The sequence below is a fragment of the Xylocopa sonorina genome, unplaced genomic scaffold, assembly GCF_050948175.1.
Source record: "Xylocopa sonorina isolate GNS202 unplaced genomic scaffold, iyXylSono1_principal scaffold0014, whole genome shotgun sequence".
Lineage (NCBI taxonomy): Eukaryota > Metazoa > Arthropoda > Insecta > Hymenoptera > Apidae > Xylocopa > Xylocopa sonorina.
In genome coordinates, this window is record NW_027490090.1 from 6,848,165 (window position 1) to 6,866,798 (window position 18,634).

An 18,634-nucleotide genomic window follows, 5' to 3' on the forward strand; every position below is an offset into this window, starting at 1 on the left:
GCAAACGCTATTTCCTTGCTAGGAAGTGTCGCATTTACATTCATTTGAAGTGTAGACGAGGAATACACAACACGTCGCAAATCATATTATATCTTACCATGAAACATAGAAATGAGATGCGATATCGCGTTTTAAGAAGCATTAGAAATCTATAGCTACGATACGTAGACATCTGCAAACGCTATTTCCTAGCAAGGAAGTGTCGCATTTACATTCATTTGAAGTGTAGACGAGGAATACATGACACTTCGCAAATCATATTATATCTTGCCATGAAACATAGAAATGAGGTGCGATATTGCGTTTTAAGAAGAATTATAACTCTATTGCTACGATAGGTAGACATCTGCAAACGCTATTTCCTTACAAGGAAGTGTCGCATTTACATACATTTGAAGTGTAGACGAGGAATACATGACACTTCGCAAATCATATTATATCTTACCATGAAACATAGAAATGAGATGCGATATCGCGGTTTAAGAAGCATTAGAAATCTATTGCTACGATACGTAGACATCTGCAAACGCTATTTCCGGGCAAGGAAGTGTCGCATTTACTTTCATTTGAATCGTAGACGAGGAATGCATAACACTTCGCAATGAATATTATATCTTATCATGAAACATAGATATGAGATGCTATATCTCGTTTTAAGAAGCATTTGAACTCTATTGCTTCGATACGTAGACATCTGCAAACGCTATTTCCTTGCAAGGTAGTGTCGCATTTACATTCATTTGAAGTGTAAACGAGGAATACATGACACTTCGCAAATCATATTATATCTTACCATGAAACATAGAAATGAGATGCGATATCGCGTTTTAAGGAGCATTAGAAACCTATTGCTACGATACGTAGACATCTGCAAACGCTATTTCCTTGCAAGGAAGTGTCGCATTTAAATTCATTTGAAGTGTGGACGAGGAATACATAACACTTCGCAAATCATGTTATATCTTACCATGAAACATAGAAATGAGATGCGATATCGCGTTTTAAGAATCATATGAACTCTATTGTTACGATACGTAGACATCTGCAAACCCTATTTCCTTGCAAGGAAGTGTCGCATTTACATTCATTTGAAGTGTAGACGAGGAATACATAACAGATCGCAAATCATATTATATCTTACCATGAAACATAGAAATGAGATGCTATATCGCGTTTTAAGAAGCATTAGAACTCTATTTCTACGATACCTTGACATCTGCAGACGCTATTTCCTAGCAAGGAAGTGTCGCATTTACATTCACTTGAAGTGTAGACGAGGAATACATGACACTTCGCAAATCATATTATATCTTACCATGAAACATAGAAATGAGATGCGATATCGCGTTTTGAGAAGCATTAGAAATCTATTGCTACGATACGTAGACATCTGCAAATGCTATTTCCTAGCAAGGAAGTGTCGCATTTACATTCATTTGAAGTATAGACGAGGAATACATAACACTTCGCAAATCATATTATATCTTACCATGAAACATAAAAATGAGATGCGATATCGCGTATTAAGAAGCATTAGAAATCTATTGCTACGATACCTAGACATCTGCAGACGCTATTTCCTAGCAAGGAAGTGTCGCATTTACATTCATTTGAAGTGTAGACGAGGAATACATGACACTTCGCAAATCATATTATATCTTACCATGAAACATAGAAATGAGATGCGATATCGCGTTTTAAGAAGCATTAGAGCACTATTGCTACGATACCTAGGCATCTGCAGACGCTATTTCCTAGCAAGGAAGTGTCGCATTTACGTTCACTTGAAGTGTAGAAGAGGAATACATGACACTTCGCAAATCATATTATATCTTACCATGAAACATAGAAATGAGATGCGATATCGCGTTTTAAGAAGCATTAGAACTCTATTTCTACGTTATCTTGATATCTGCAGACGCTATTTCCTAGCAAGGAAGTGTCGCATTTACATTCACTTGAAGTGTAGACGAGGAATACATGACACTTCGCAAATCATATTATATCTTACCATGAAACATAGAAATGAGATGCGATATCGCGTTTTAAGGAGCATTAGAAACCTATTGCCACGATACGTAGACATCTGCAAACGCTATTTCCTTGCAAGGAAGTGTCGCATTTAAATTCATTTGAAGTGTGGACGAGGAATACATAACACTTCGCAAATCATGTTATATCTTACCATGAAACATAGAAATGAGATGCGATATCGCGTTTTAAGAATCATATGAACTCTATTGTTACGATACGTAGACATCTGCAAACGCTATTTCCTTGCAAGGAAGTGTCGCATTTACATTCATTTGAAGTGTAGACGAGGAATTCATAACAGTTCGCAAATCATATTATATCTTACCATGAAACATAGAAATGAGATGCGATATCGCGTTTTAAGAAGCATTAGAACTCTATTTCTACGATACCTAGACATCTGCAGACGCTATTTCCTAGCAAGGAAGTGTCGCATTTACATTCATTTGAATTGTAGACGAGGAATACATGACACTTCGCAAATCATATTATATCTTACCATGAAACATAGAAATGAGATGCGATATCGCGTTTTAAGAAGCATTAGAAATCTATTGCTACGATACGTAGACATCTGCAAATGCTATTTCCTTGCAAGGAAGTGTCGCATTTACATTCATTTGAATCGTAGACGAGGAATGCATAACACTTCGCAATGAATATTATATCTTATCACGAAACATAGATATGAGATGCAATATCTCGTTTTAAGAAGCATTTGAATTCTATTGCTTCGATACGTAGACATCAGCAAACGCTATTTCCTTGCAAGGAAGTGTCGCATTTACATTCATTTGAAGTGTAGACGAGGAACACATAACACTCCGCAAATCATATTATATCTTACCATGAAACATAGAAATGAGATGCGATATTGCGTTTTAAGAAGAATTATAACTCTATTGCTACGATAGGTAGACATCTGCATACGCTATTTCCTTGCAAGGAAGTGTCGCATTTACATTCATTTGAAGTGTGGACGAGGAATACATGACACTTCGCAAATCATATTGTATCTTACCATGAAACATAGAAATGAGATGCGATATCGCGTTCCAAGAAGCATTAGAAATCTATTGCTACGATACGTAGACATCTGCAGACGCTATTTCCTAGCAAGGAAGTGTCGCATTTACAATCATTTGAAAGGTAGACGAGGAATACATAACACTTCGCAAATTATATAATATCTTACCATGAAACATAGAAATGAGATGCGATATAGCGTTTTAAGAAGCATTAGAACTCTATAGCTACGATACCTAGACATCTGCAGACGTTATTTCCTAGCAAGGAAGTGTCGCAATTACATTCATTTGAAGTGTAGACGAGGAATACATGACACTTCGCAAATCATATTATATCTTACCATGAAACATAGAAATGAGATGCGATATCGCGTCTTAAGAATCATATGAACTCTATTGCTACGATACGTAGACATCTGCAAACGCTATTTCCTTGCAAGGAAGTGTCGCATTTACATTCATTTGATGTGTAGACGAGGAATGCATAACACTTCGCAAATTATATAATATCTTACCATGAAACATAGAAATGAGATGCGATATCGCGTTTTAAGAAGCATTAGAACTCTATATCTACGATAGGTAGATATCTGCAAACGCTATTTCCTTGCAAGGAAGTGTCGCATTTACATTCATTTGAAGTGTAGACGAGGAATACATGACACTTCGCAAATCATATTATATCTTACCATGAAGCATAGAAATGAGATGCGATATCGCGTTCTAAGAAGCATTAGAAATCTATTGCTACGATACGTAGACATCAGCAAACGCTATTTCCTTGCAAGGAAGTGTCGCATTTAAATTTATTTGAAGTGTAGACGAGGAATACATAACACTTCGCAAATCATATTATACCTTACCATGAATCATAGAAATGAGATGCGATATCGCGTTTTAAGAAGCATTAGAAAGCTAATGCTACGATACGTAGACATCTGCAAACGCTATTTCCTAGCGAGGAAGTATCGCATTCACATTCATTTGAAGTGTAGACGAGGAATACATAACACTTAGCGAATCATGTTATATCTTTCCATGAAACATAGAAGTGAGATGCGATATCGCGTTTTAAGAGTCTTATGAACTCTATTGCTACGATACGTAGACATCTGCAAACGCTATTTCCTTGCAAGGTAGTGTCGCATTTACATTCATTTGAAGTGTAGACGAGGAATACATAACACTTCGCAGATCATATTATATCTTACCATGAAACATAGAAATGAGATGCGATATCGCGTTTTAAGAAGCATTAGAACTCTATTGCTACGATACCTAGACATCTGCAGACGCTATTTCCTAGCAAGGAAGTGTCGCATTCACATTCATTTGAAGTGTAGACGAGGAATACATGACACTTCGCAAATCATATTATATCTTACCATGAAACATAGAAACGAGATGCGATATCGCGTTTTAAGAAGCATTAGAAATCTATTGCTTCGATACGTAGACATCTGCAAACGCTATTTCCTTGCTAGGAAGTGTCGCATTTACATTCATTTGAAGTGTAGACGAGGAATACACAACACGTCGCAAATCATATTATATCTTACCATGAAACATAGAAATGAGATGCGATATCGCGTTTTAAGAAGCATTAGAAATCTATAGCTACGATACGTAGACATCTGCAAACGCTATTTCCTAGCAAGGAAGTGTCGCATTTACATTCATTTGAAGTGTAGACGAGGAATACATGACACTTCGCAAATCATATTATATCTTGCCATGAAACATAGAAATGAGGTGCGATATTGCGTTTTAAGAAGAATTATAACTCTATTGCTACGATAGGTAGACATCTGCAAACGCTATTTCCTTACAAGGAAGTGTCGCATTTACATACATTTGAAGTGTAGACGAGGAATACATGACACTTCGCAAATCATATTATATCTTACCATGAAACATAGAAATGAGATGCGATATCGCGGTTTAAGAAGCATTAGAAATCTATTGCTACGATACGTAGACATCTGCAAACGCTATTTCCGGGCAAGGAAGAGTCGCATTTACGTTCATCTGTATCGTAGACGAGGAATGCATAACACTTCGCAATGAATATTATATCTTATCATGAAACATAGATATGAGATGCAATATCTCGTTTTAAGAAGCATTTGAACTCTATTGCTTCGATACGTAGACATCTGCAAACGCTATTTCCTTGCAAGGTAGTGTCGCATTTACGTTCATTTGTATCGTAGACGAGGAATGCATAACACTTCGCAATGAATATTATACCTTATCATGAAGCATAGATATGAGATGCAATATCTCGTTTTAAGAAGCACTTGAACTCTATTGCTTCGATGCGTAGGCATCTGCAGACGCTATTTCCTAGCAAGGAAGTGTCGCATTTAAATTCATTTGAAGTGTGGACGAGGAATGCATAACACTTCGCAATGAATATTATATCTTATCATGAAGCATAGGTATGAGATGCAATATCTCGTTTTAAGAAGCATTTGAACTCAATTGCTTCGATACGTAGACATCTGCAAACGCTATTTCCTTGCAAGGTAGTGTCGCATTTACATTCATTTGAAGTGTAGACGAGGAACACATAACACTTCGCAAATCATATTATATCTTACCATGAAACATAGAAATGAGATGCGATATCGCGTTTTAAGAAGCATTAGAAATCTATTGCTACGATACGCAGACATCTGCAGACGCTATTTCCTAGCAAGGAAGTGTCGCATTTAAATTCATTTGAAGTGTGGACGAGGAATGCATAACACTTCGCAATGAATATTATATCTTATCATGAAGCATAGATATGAGATGCAATATCTCGTTTTAAGAAGCACTTGAACTCTATTGCTTCGATGCGTAGGCATCTGCAAACGCTATTTCCTTGCAAGGAAGTGTCGCATTTACATTCATTTGAAGTGTAGACGAGGAATACATGACACTTCGCAAATCATATTATATCTTACCATGAAACATAGAAATGAGATGCGATATCGCGTTTTAAGAAGCATTAGAAATCTATTGCTACGATACGTAGACATCTGCAAACGCTATTTCCTTGCAAGGAAGTGTCGCATTTACATTCATTTGAAGTGTAGACGAGGAATACATAACACTTCGCAAATCATATTACATCTTACCATGAAACATAGAAATGAGATGCGATATCGCGTTTTAAGAAGCATTAGAACTCTATTGCTACGATACCTAGACATCTGCAGACGCTATTTCCTAGCAAGGAAGTGTCGCATTCACATTCATTTGAAGTGGAGACGAGGAATACATGACACTTCGCAAATCATATTATATCTTACCATGAAACGTAGAAACGAGATGCGATATCGCGTTTTAAGAAGCATTAGAAATCTATTGCTACGATACGTAGACATCTGCAGACGCTATTTCCTAGCAAGGAAGTGTCGCATTCACATTCATTTGAAGTGTAGACGAGGAAAACATAACACTTCGCAATGAATATTATATCTTATCATGAAACATAGATATGAGATGCAATATCTCGTTTTAAGAAGCATTTGAACTCCATTTCTTCGAAACGTAGACATCTGCAAACGCTATTTCCTTGCAAGGAAGTGTCGCATTTACATTCATTTGAAGTGTAGACGAGGAATACATAACACTTCGCAAATCATATTATATCTTACCATGAAACATAGAAATGAGATGCGATATCGCGTTTTAAGAAGCATTAGAAATCCATTGCTACGATAGGTAGACATCTGCAAACGCTATTTCCTTGCAAGGAAGTGTCGCATTTACATTCATTTGAAGTGTAGACGAGGAATACATGACACTTCGCAAATCATATTATATCTTACCATGAAACATAGAAATGAGATGCGATATCGCGTTTTAAGAAGCATTAGAAATCTATTGCTACGATACGTAGACATCTGCAGACGCTATTTCCTAGCAAGGAAGTGTCGCATTTACGTTCATTTGTATCGTAGACGAGGAATGCATAACACTTCGCAATGAATATTATATCTTATCATGAAACATAGATATGAGATGCAATATCTCGTTTTAAGAAGCATTTGAACTCCATTTCTTCGATACGTAGACATCTGCCAAAAGCTGTTTCCTTGCAAGGAAGTGTCGCATTTACATTCATTTGAAGTGTAGTCGAGGAATACATAACACTTCGCAAATCATATTATATCTTACCATGAAACATAGAAATGAGATGCGATATCGCGTTTTAAGAAGCATTAGAACTCTATTGCTACGACAGGTAGACATCTGCAAACGCTATTTCCTACCAAGGAAGTGTCGCATTTGCATTCATTTGAAGTGTAGACGAGGAATACACAACACTTCGCAAATCATAATATATCTTACCATGAAACATAGAAATGAGATGAGATATCGCGTTTTAAGAATGATAAGAACTCTATTGTTACGATACGTAGACATCTGCAAACGCTATTTCCTTGCAAGGAAGTGTCGTATTTACATTCATTTGAGGTGTAGACGAGGAATACATAACACTTCGCAAATCATACTATATCTTACCATGAAACATAGAAATGAGATGCGATATCGCGTTTTAAGAATCATAAGAACTCTATTGTTACGATACGTAGACATCTGCAAACGCTATTTCCTTGCAAGGAAGTGTCGCATTTACGTTCATTTGTATCGTAGACGAGGAATGCATAACACTTCGCAATGAATATTATATCTTATCATGAAGCATAGATATGAGATGCAATATCTCGTTTTAAGAAGCATTTGAACTCTATTGCTTCGATACGTAGACATCTGCAAACGCTATTTCCTTGCAAGGTAGTGTCGCATTTACATTCATTTGAAGTGTAGACGAGGAACACATAACACTTCGCAAATCATATTACATCTTACCATGAAACATAGAAATGGGATGTGATATCGCGTTTTAAGAAGCATTAGAACTCTATTGCTACGATACCTAGACATCTGCAGACGCTATTTCCTAGCAAGGAAGTGTCGCATTCACATTCATTTGAAGTGTAGACGAGGAATACATAACAGTTCGCAAATCATATTATATCTTACCATGAGACATAGAAATGAGATGCGATATCGCGTTTTAAGAAGCATAAGAAATCTATTGTTACGATACGTAGACATCTGCAAACGCTGTTTCCTTGCAAGGAAGTGTCGCATTTACGTTCATTTGTATCGTAGACGAGGAATGCATAACACTTCGCAATGAATATTATATCTTATCATGAAGCATAGATATGAGATGCAATATCTCGTTTTAAGAAGCACTTGAACTCTATTGCTTCGATGCGTAGACATCTGCAAACGCTATTTCCTTGCAAGGTAGTGTCGCATTTACATTCATTTGAAGTGTAGAGGAGGAATACATAACACTTCGCAAATCATATTATATCTTACCATGAAACATAGAAATGAGATGCGATATCGCGTTTTAAGGAGCATTAGAAATCTATTGCTACGATACGTAGACATCTGCAAACGCTATTTCCTTGCAAGGAAGTGTCGCATTTACATTCATTTGAATCGTAGACGGGGAATGCATAACACTTCGCAATGAATATTATATCTTATCATGAAACATAGATATGAGATGCAATATCTCGTTTTAAGAAGCATTTGAACTCTATTGCTTCGATACGCAGACGTCTGCAAACGCTATTTCCTTGCAAGGAAGTGTCGCATTTTCATTCATTTGAAGTGTAGACGAGGAATACATAACACTTCGCAATGAATATTATATCTTATCATGAAACATAGAAATGAGATGCGATATCGCGTTTTAAGAAGCATTAGAGCACTATTGCTACGATACCTAGGCATCTGCAGACGCTATTTCCTAGCAAGGAAGTGCCGCATTTACATTCACTTGAAGTGTAGACGAGGAATACATAACACTTCGCAAATCATATTATATCTTACCATGAAACATAGAAAAGAGATGCGATATCGCGTTTTAAGAAGCATTAGAACTCTATTGCTACGACAGGTAGACATCTGCAAACGCTATTTCCTACCAAGGAAGTGTCGCACTTGCATTCATTTGAAGTGTAGACGAGGAATACATGACACTTCGCAAATCATATTATATCTTACCATGAAACATAGAAATGAGATGCGATATCGCGTTTTAAGAAGCATTAGAAATCTATTGCTACGATACGTAGACATCTGCAAACGCTATTTCCTTGCAAGGAAGTGTCGCATTTACATTCATTTGAATCGTAGACGGGGAATGCATAACACTTCGCAATGAATATTATATCTTATCATGAAACATAGATATGAGATGCAATATCTCGTTTTAAGAAGCATTTGAACTCTATTGCTTCGATACGCAGACGTCTGCAAACGCTATTTCCTTGCAAGGAAGTGTCGCATTTTCATTCATTTGAAGTGTAGACGAGGAATACATAACACTTCGCAATGAATATTATATCTTATCATGAAACATATATATGAGATGCAATATCTCGTTTTAAGAAGCATTTGAACTCCATTTCTTCGATACGTAGACATCTGCAAAAAGCTGTTTCCTTGCAAGGAAGTGTCGCATTTACATTCATTTGAAGTGTAGACGAGGAATACATAACACTTCGCAAATCATATTATATCTTACCATGAAACATAGAAATGAGATGCGATATCGCGTTTTAAGAAGCATTAGAACTCTATTGCTACGACAGGTAGACATCTGCAAACGCTATTTCCTACCAAGGAAGTGTCGCATTTGCATTCATTTGAAGTGTAGACGAGGAATACATGACACTTCGCAAATCATATTATATCTTACCATGAAACATAGAAATGAGATGCGATATCGCGTTTTAAGAAGCATTAGAAATCTATTGCTACGATACGTAGACATCTGCAAACGCTATTTCCTACCAAGGAAGTGTCGCACTTGCATTCATTTGAAGTGTAGACGAGGAATACATGACACTTCGCAAATCATATTATATCTTACCATGAAACATAGAAATGAGATGCGATATCGCGTTTTAAGAAGCATTAGAAATCTATTGCTACGATACGTAGACATCTGCAAACGCTATTTCCTTGCAAGGAAGTGTCGCATTTACATTCATTTGAATCGTAGACGGGGAATGCATAACACTTCGCAATGAATATTATATCTTATCATGAAACATAGATATGAGATGCAATATCTCGTTTTAAGAAGCATTTGAACTCTATTGCTTCGATACGCAGACGTCTGCAAACGCTATTTCCTTGCAAGGAAGTGTCGCATTTTCATTCATTTGAAGTGTAGACGAGGAATACATAACACTTCGCAATGAATATTATATCTTATCATGAAACATATATATGAGATGCAATATCTCGTTTTAAGAAGCATTTGAACTCCATTTCTTCGATACGTAGACATCTGCAAAAAGCTGTTTCCTTGCAAGGAAGTGTCGCATTTACATTCATTTGAAGTGTAGACGAGGAATACATAACACTTCGCAAATCATATTATATCTTACCATGAAACATAGAAATGAGATGCGATATCGCGTTTTAAGAAGCATTAGAACTCTATTGCTACGACAGGTAGACATCTGCAAACGCTATTTCCTACCAAGGAAGTGTCGCATTTGCATTCATTTGAAGTGTAGACGAGGAATACAAAACACTTCGCAAATCATAATATATCTTACCATGAAACATAGAAATGAGATGAGATATCGCGTTTTAAGAATGATAAGAACTCTATTGCTACGATAGGTAGACATCTGCAAACGCTATTTCCTTACAAGGAAGTGTCGCATTTACATACATTTGAAGTGTAGACGAGGAATACATGACACTTCGCAAATCATATTATATCTTACCATGAAACATAGAAATGAGATGCGATATCGCGGTTTAAGAAGCATTAGAAATCTATTGCTACGATACGTAGACATCTGCAAACGCTATTTCCGGGCAAGGAAGAGTCGCATTTACGTTCATTTGAGGTGTAGACGAGGAATACATAACACTTCGCAAATCATATTATATCTTACCATGAAACATAGAAAAGAGATGCGATATCGCGTTTTAAGATGCATTAGAACTCTATTGCTACGACAGGTAGACATCTGCAAACGCTATTTCCTACCAAGGAAGTGTCGCACTTGCATTTATTTGAAGTGTAGACGAGGAATACATGACACTTCGCAAATCATATTATATCTTACCATGAAACATAGAAATGAGATGCGATATCGCGTTTTAAGAAGCATTAGAAATCTATTGCTACGATACGTAGACATCTGCAAACGCTATTTCCTTGCAAGGAAGTGTCGCATTTACATTCATTTGAATCGTAGACGGGGAATGCATAACACTTCGCAATGAATATTATATCTTATCATGAAACATAGATATGAGATGCAATATCTCGTTTTAAGAAGCATTTGAACTCTATTGCTTCGATACGCAGACGTCTGCAAACGCTATTTCCTTGCAAGGAAGTGTCGCATTTTCATTCATTTGAAGTGTAGACGAGGAATACATAACACTTCGCAATGAATATTATATCTTATCATGAAACATAGATATGAGATGCAATATCTCGTTTTAAGAAGCATTTGAACTCCATTTCTTCGATACGTAGACATCTGCAAAAAGCTGTTTCCTTGCAAGGAAGTGTCGCATTTACATTCATTTGAAGTGTAGACGAGGAATACATAACACTTCGCAAATCATATTATATCTTACCATGAAACATAGAAATGAGATGCGATATCGCGTTTTAAGGAGCATTAGAAATCTATTGCTACGATACGTAGACATCTGCAAACGCTATTTCCTTGCAAGGAAGTGTCGCATTTACATTCATTTGAATCGTAGACGGGGAATGCATAACACTTCGCAATGAATATTATATCTTATCATGAAACATAGATATGAGATGCAATATCTCGTTTTAAGAAGCATTTGAACTCTATTGCTTCGATACGCAGACGTCTGCAAACGCTATTTCCTTGCAAGGAAGTGTCGCATTTTCATTCATTTGAAGTGTAGACGAGGAATACATAACACTTCGCAATGAATATTATATCTTATCATGAAACATAGAAATGAGATGCGATATCGCGTTTTAAGAAGCATTAGAGCACTATTGCTACGATACCTAGGCATCTGCAGACGCTATTTCCTAGCAAGGAAGTGCCGCATTTACATTCACTTGAAGTGTAGACGAGGAATACATAACACTTCGCAAATCATATTATATCTTACCATGAAACATAGAAAAGAGATGCGATATCGCGTTTTAAGAAGCATTAGAACTCTATTGCTACGACAGGTAGACATCTGCAAACGCTATTTCCTACCAAGGAAGTGTCGCACTTGCATTCATTTGAAGTGTAGACGAGGAATACATGACACTTCGCAAATCATATTATATCTTACCATGAAACATAGAAATGAGATGCGATATCGCGTTTTAAGAAGCATTAGAAATCTATTGCTACGATACGTAGACATCTGCAAACGCTATTTCCGGGCAAGGAAGAGTCGCATTTACGTTCATCTGTATCGTAGACGAGGAATGCATAACACTTCGCAATGAATATTATATCTTATCATGAAACATAGATATGAGATGCAATATCTCGTTTTAAGAAGCATTTGAACTCTATTGCTTCGATACGTAGACATCTGCAAACGCTATTTCCTTGCAAGGTAGTGTCGCATTTACGTTCATTTGTATCGTAGACGAGGAATGCATAACACTTCGCAATGAATATTATACCTTATCATGAAGCATAGATATGAGATGCAATATCTCGTTTTAAGAAGCACTTGAACTCTATTGCTTCGATGCGTAGGCATCTGCAGACGCTATTTCCTAGCAAGGAAGTGTCGCATTTAAATTCATTTGAAGTGTGGACGAGGAATGCATAACACTTCGCAATGAATATTATATCTTATCATGAAGCATAGGTATGAGATGCAATATCTCGTTTTAAGAAGCATTTGAACTCAATTGCTTCGATACGTAGACATCTGCAAACGCTATTTCCTTGCAAGGTAGTGTCGCATTTACATTCATTTGAAGTGTAGACGAGGAACACATAACACTTCGCAAATCATATTATATCTTACCATGAAACAAAGAAATGAGATGCGATATCGCGTTTTAAGAAGCATTAGAAATCTATTGCTACGATACGTAGACATCTGCAGACGCTATTTCCTAGCAAGGAAGTGTCGCATTTAAATTCATTTGAAGTGTGGACGAGGAATGCATAACACTTCGCAATGAATATTATATCTTATCATGAAGCATAGATATGAGATGCAATATCTCGTTTTAAGAAGCACTTGAACTCTATTGCTTCGATGCGTAGGCATCTGCAAACGCTATTTCCTTGCAAGGAAGTGTCGCATTTACATTCATTTGAAGTGTAGACGAGGAATACATGACACTTCGCAAATCATATTATATCTTACCATGAAACATAGAAATGAGATGCGATATCGCGTTTTAAGAAGCATTAGAAATCTATTGCTACGATACGTAGACATCTGCAAACGCTATTTCCTTGCAAGGAAGTGTCGCATTTACATTCATTTGAAGTGTAGACGAGGAATACATAACACTTCGCAAATCATATTACATCTTACCATGAAACATAGAAATGAGATGCGATATCGCGTTTTAAGAAGCATTAGAACTCTATTGCTACGATACCTAGACATCTGCAGACGCTATTTCCTAGCAAGGAAGTGTCGCATTCACATTCATTTGAAGTGGAGACGAGGAATACATGACACTTCGCAAATCATATTATATCTTACCATGAAACGTAGAAACGAGATGCGATATCGCGTTTTAAGAAGCATTAGAAATCTATTGCTACGATACGTAGACATCTGCAGACGCTATTTCCTAGCAAGGAAGTGTCGCATTCACATTCATTTGAAGTGTAGACGAGGAAAACATAACACTTCGCAATGAATATTATATCTTATCATGAAACATAGATATGAGATGCAATATCTCGTTTTAAGAAGCATTTGAACTCCATTTCTTCGAAACGTAGACATCTGCAAACGCTATTTCCTTGCAAGGAAGTGTCGCATTTACATTCATTTGAAGTGTAGACGAGGAATACATAACACTTCGCAAATCATATTATATCTTACCATGAAACATAGAAATGAGATGCGATATCGCGTTTTAAGAAGCATTAGAAATCCATTGCTACGATAGGTAGACATCTGCAAACGCTATTTCCTTGCAAGGAAGTGTCGCATTTACATTCATTTGAAGTGTAGACGAGGAATACATGACACTTCGCAAATCATATTATATCTTACCATGAAACATAGAAATGAGATGCGATATCGCGTTTTAAGAAGCATTAGAAATCTATTGCTACGATACGTAGACATCTGCAGACGCTATTTCCTAGCAAGGAAGTGTCGCATTTACGTTCATTTGTATCGTAGACGAGGAATGCATAACACTTCGCAATGAATATTATATCTTATCATGAAACATAGATATGAGATGCAATATCTCGTTTTAAGAAGCATTTGAACTCCATTTCTTCGATACGTAGACATCTGCCAAAAGCTGTTTCCTTGCAAGGAAGTGTCGCATTTACATTCATTTGAAGTGTAGTCGAGGAATACATAACACTTCGCAAATCATATTATATCTTACCATGAAACATAGAAATGAGATGCGATATCGCGTTTTAAGAAGCATTAGAACTCTATTGCTACGACAGGTAGACATCTGCAAACGCTATTTCCTACCAAGGAAGTGTCGCATTTGCATTCATTTGAAGTGTAGACGAGGAATACACAACACTTCGCAAATCATAATATATCTTACCATGAAACATAGAAATGAGATGAGATATCGCGTTTTAAGAATGATAAGAACTCTATTGTTACGATACGTAGACATCTGCAAACGCTATTTCCTTGCAAGGAAGTGTCGTATTTACATTCATTTGAGGTGTAGACGAGGAATACATAACACTTCGCAAATCATACTATATCTTACCATGAAACATAGAAATGAGATGCGATATCGCGTTTTAAGAATCATAAGAACTCTATTGTTACGATACGTAGACATCTGCAAACGCTATTTCCTTGCAAGGAAGTGTCGCATTTACGTTCATTTGTATCGTAGACGAGGAATGCATAACACTTCGCAATGAATATTATATCTTATCATGAAGCATAGATATGAGATGCAATATCTCGTTTTAAGAAGCATTTGAACTCTATTGCTTCGATACGTAGACATCTGCAAACGCTATTTCCTTGCAAGGTAGTGTCGCATTTACATTCATTTGAAGTGTAGACGAGGAACACATAACACTTCGCAAATCATATTACATCTTACCATGAAACATAGAAATGGGATGTGATATCGCGTTTTAAGAAGCATTAGAACTCTATTGCTACGATACCTAGACATCTGCAGACGCTATTTCCTAGCAAGGAAGTGTCGCATTCACATTCATTTGAAGTGTAGACGAGGAATACATAACAGTTCGCAAATCATATTATATCTTACCATGAGACATAGAAATGAGATGCGATATCGCGTTTTAAGAAGCATAAGAAATCTATTGTTACGATACGTAGACATCTGCAAACGCTGTTTCCTTGCAAGGAAGTGTCGCATTTACGTTCATTTGTATCGTAGACGAGGAATGCATAACACTTCGCAATGAATATTATATCTTATCATGAAGCATAGATATGAGATGCAATATCTCGTTTTAAGAAGCACTTGAACTCTATTGCTTCGATGCGTAGACATCTGCAAACGCTATTTCCTTGCAAGGTAGTGTCGCATTTACATTCATTTGAAGTGTAGAGGAGGAATACATGACACTTCGCAAATCATATTACATCTTACCATGAAACATAGAAATGAGATGCGATATCGCGTTTTAAGAAGCATTAGAACTCAATTGCTACGATACCTAGACATCTGCAGACGCTATTTCCTAGCAAGGAAGTGTCGCATTCACATTCATTTGAAGTGTAGACGAGGAATACATAACACTTCGCAATGAATATTATATCTTATCATGAAACATAGATATGAGATGCAATATCTCGTTTTAAGAAGCATTTGAACTCTATTTCTTCGATACGTAGACATCTGCAAACGCTATTTCCTTGCAAGGAAGTGTCGCATTTACATTCATTTGAGGTGTAGACGAGGAATACATAACACTTCGCAAATCATATTATATCTTACCATGAAACATAGAAAAGAGATGCGATATCGCGTTTTAAGATGCATTAGAACTCTATTGCTACGACAGGTAGACATCTGCAAACGCTATTTCCTACCAAGGAAGTGTCGCACTTGCATTTATTTGAAGTGTAGACGAGGAATACATGACACTTCGCAAATCATATTATATCTTACCATGAAACATAGAAATGAGATGCGATATCGCGTTTTAAGAAGCATTAGAAATCTATTGCTACGATACGTAGACATCTGCAAACGCTATTTCCTTGCAAGGAAGTGTCGCATTTACATTCATTTGAATCGTAGACGGGGAATGCATAACACTTCGCAATGAATATTATATCTTATCATGAAACATAGATATGAGATGCAATATCTCGTTTTAAGAAGCATTTGAACTCTATTGCTTCGATACGCAGACGTCTGCAAACGCTATTTCCTTGCAAGGAAGTGTCGCATTTTCATTCATTTGAAGTGTAGACGAGGAATACATAACACTTCGCAATGAATATTATATCTTATCATGAAACATAGATATGAGATGCAATATCTCGTTTTAAGAAGCATTTGAACTCCATTTCTTCGATACGTAGACATCTGCAAAAAGCTGTTTCCTTGCAAGGAAGTGTCGCATTTACATTCATTTGAAGTGTAGACGAGGAATACATAACACTTCGCAAATCATATTATATCTTACCATGAAACATAGAAATGAGATGCGATATCGCGTTTTAAGGAGCATTAGAAATCTATTGCTACGATACGTAGACATCTGCAAACGCTATATCCTTGCAAGGAAGTGTCGCATTTACATTCATTTGAATCGTAGACGGGGAATGCATAACACTTCGCAATGAATATTATATCTTATCATGAAACATAGATATGAGATGCAATATCTCGTTTTAAGAAGCATTTGAACTCTATTGCTTCGATACGCAGACGTCTGCAAACGCTATTTCCTTGCAAGGAAGTGTCGCATTTTCATTCATTTGAAGTGTAGACGAGGAATACATAACACTTCGCAATGAATATTATATCTTATCATGAAACATAGAAATGAGATGCGATATCGCGTTTTAAGAAGCATTAGAGCACTATTGCTACGATACCTAGGCATCTGCAGACGCTATTTCCTAGCAAGGAAGTGCCGCATTTACATTCACTTGAAGTGTAGACGAGGAATACATAACACTTCGCAAATCATATTATATCTTACCATGAAACATAGAAAAGAGATGCGATATCGCGTTTTAAGAAGCATTAGAACTCTATTGCTACGACAGGTAGACATCTGCAAACGCTATTTCCTACCAAGGAAGTGTCGCACTTGCATTCATTTGAAGTGTAGACGAGGAATACATGACACTTCGCAAATCATATTATATCTTACCATGAAACATAGAAATGAGATGCGATATCGCGTTTTAAGAAGCATTAGAAATCTATTGCTACGATACGTAGACATCTGCAAACGCTATTTCCTTGCAAGGAAGTGTCGCATTTACATTCATTTGAATCGTAGACGGGGAATGCATAACACTTCGCAATGAATATTATATCTTATCATGAAACATAGATATGAGATGCAATATCTCGTTTTAAGAAGCATTTGAACTCTATTGCTTCGATACGCAGACGTCTGCAAACGCTATTTCCTTGCAAGGAAGTGTCGCATTTTCATTCATTTGAAGTGTAGACGAGGAATACATAACACTTCGCAATGAATATTATATCTTATCATGAAACATATATATGAGATGCAATATCTCGTTTTAAGAAGCATTTGAACTCCATTTCTTCGATACGTAGACATCTGCAAAAAGCTGTTTCCTTGCAAGGAAGTGTCGCATTTACATTCATTTGAAGTGTAGACGAGGAATACATAACACTTCGCAAATCATATTATATCTTACCATGAAACATAGAAATGAGATGCGATATCGCGTTTTAAGAAGCATTAGAACTCTATTGCTACGACAGGTAGACATCTGCAAACGCTATTTCCTACCAAGGAAGTGTCGCATTTGCATTCATTTGAAGTGTAGACGAGGAATACAAAACACTTCGCAAATCATAATATATCTTACCATGAAACATAGAAATGAGATGAGATATCGCGTTTTAAGAATGATAAGAACTCTATTGTTACGATACGTAGACATCTGCAAACGCTATTTCCTTGCAAGGAAGTGTCGTATTTACATTCATTTGAGGTGTAGACGAGGAATACATAACACTTCGCAAATCATATTATATCTTACCATGAAACATAGAAATGAGATGCGATATCGCGTTTTAAGAATCATAAGAACTCTATTGTTACGATACGTAGACATCTGCAAACGCT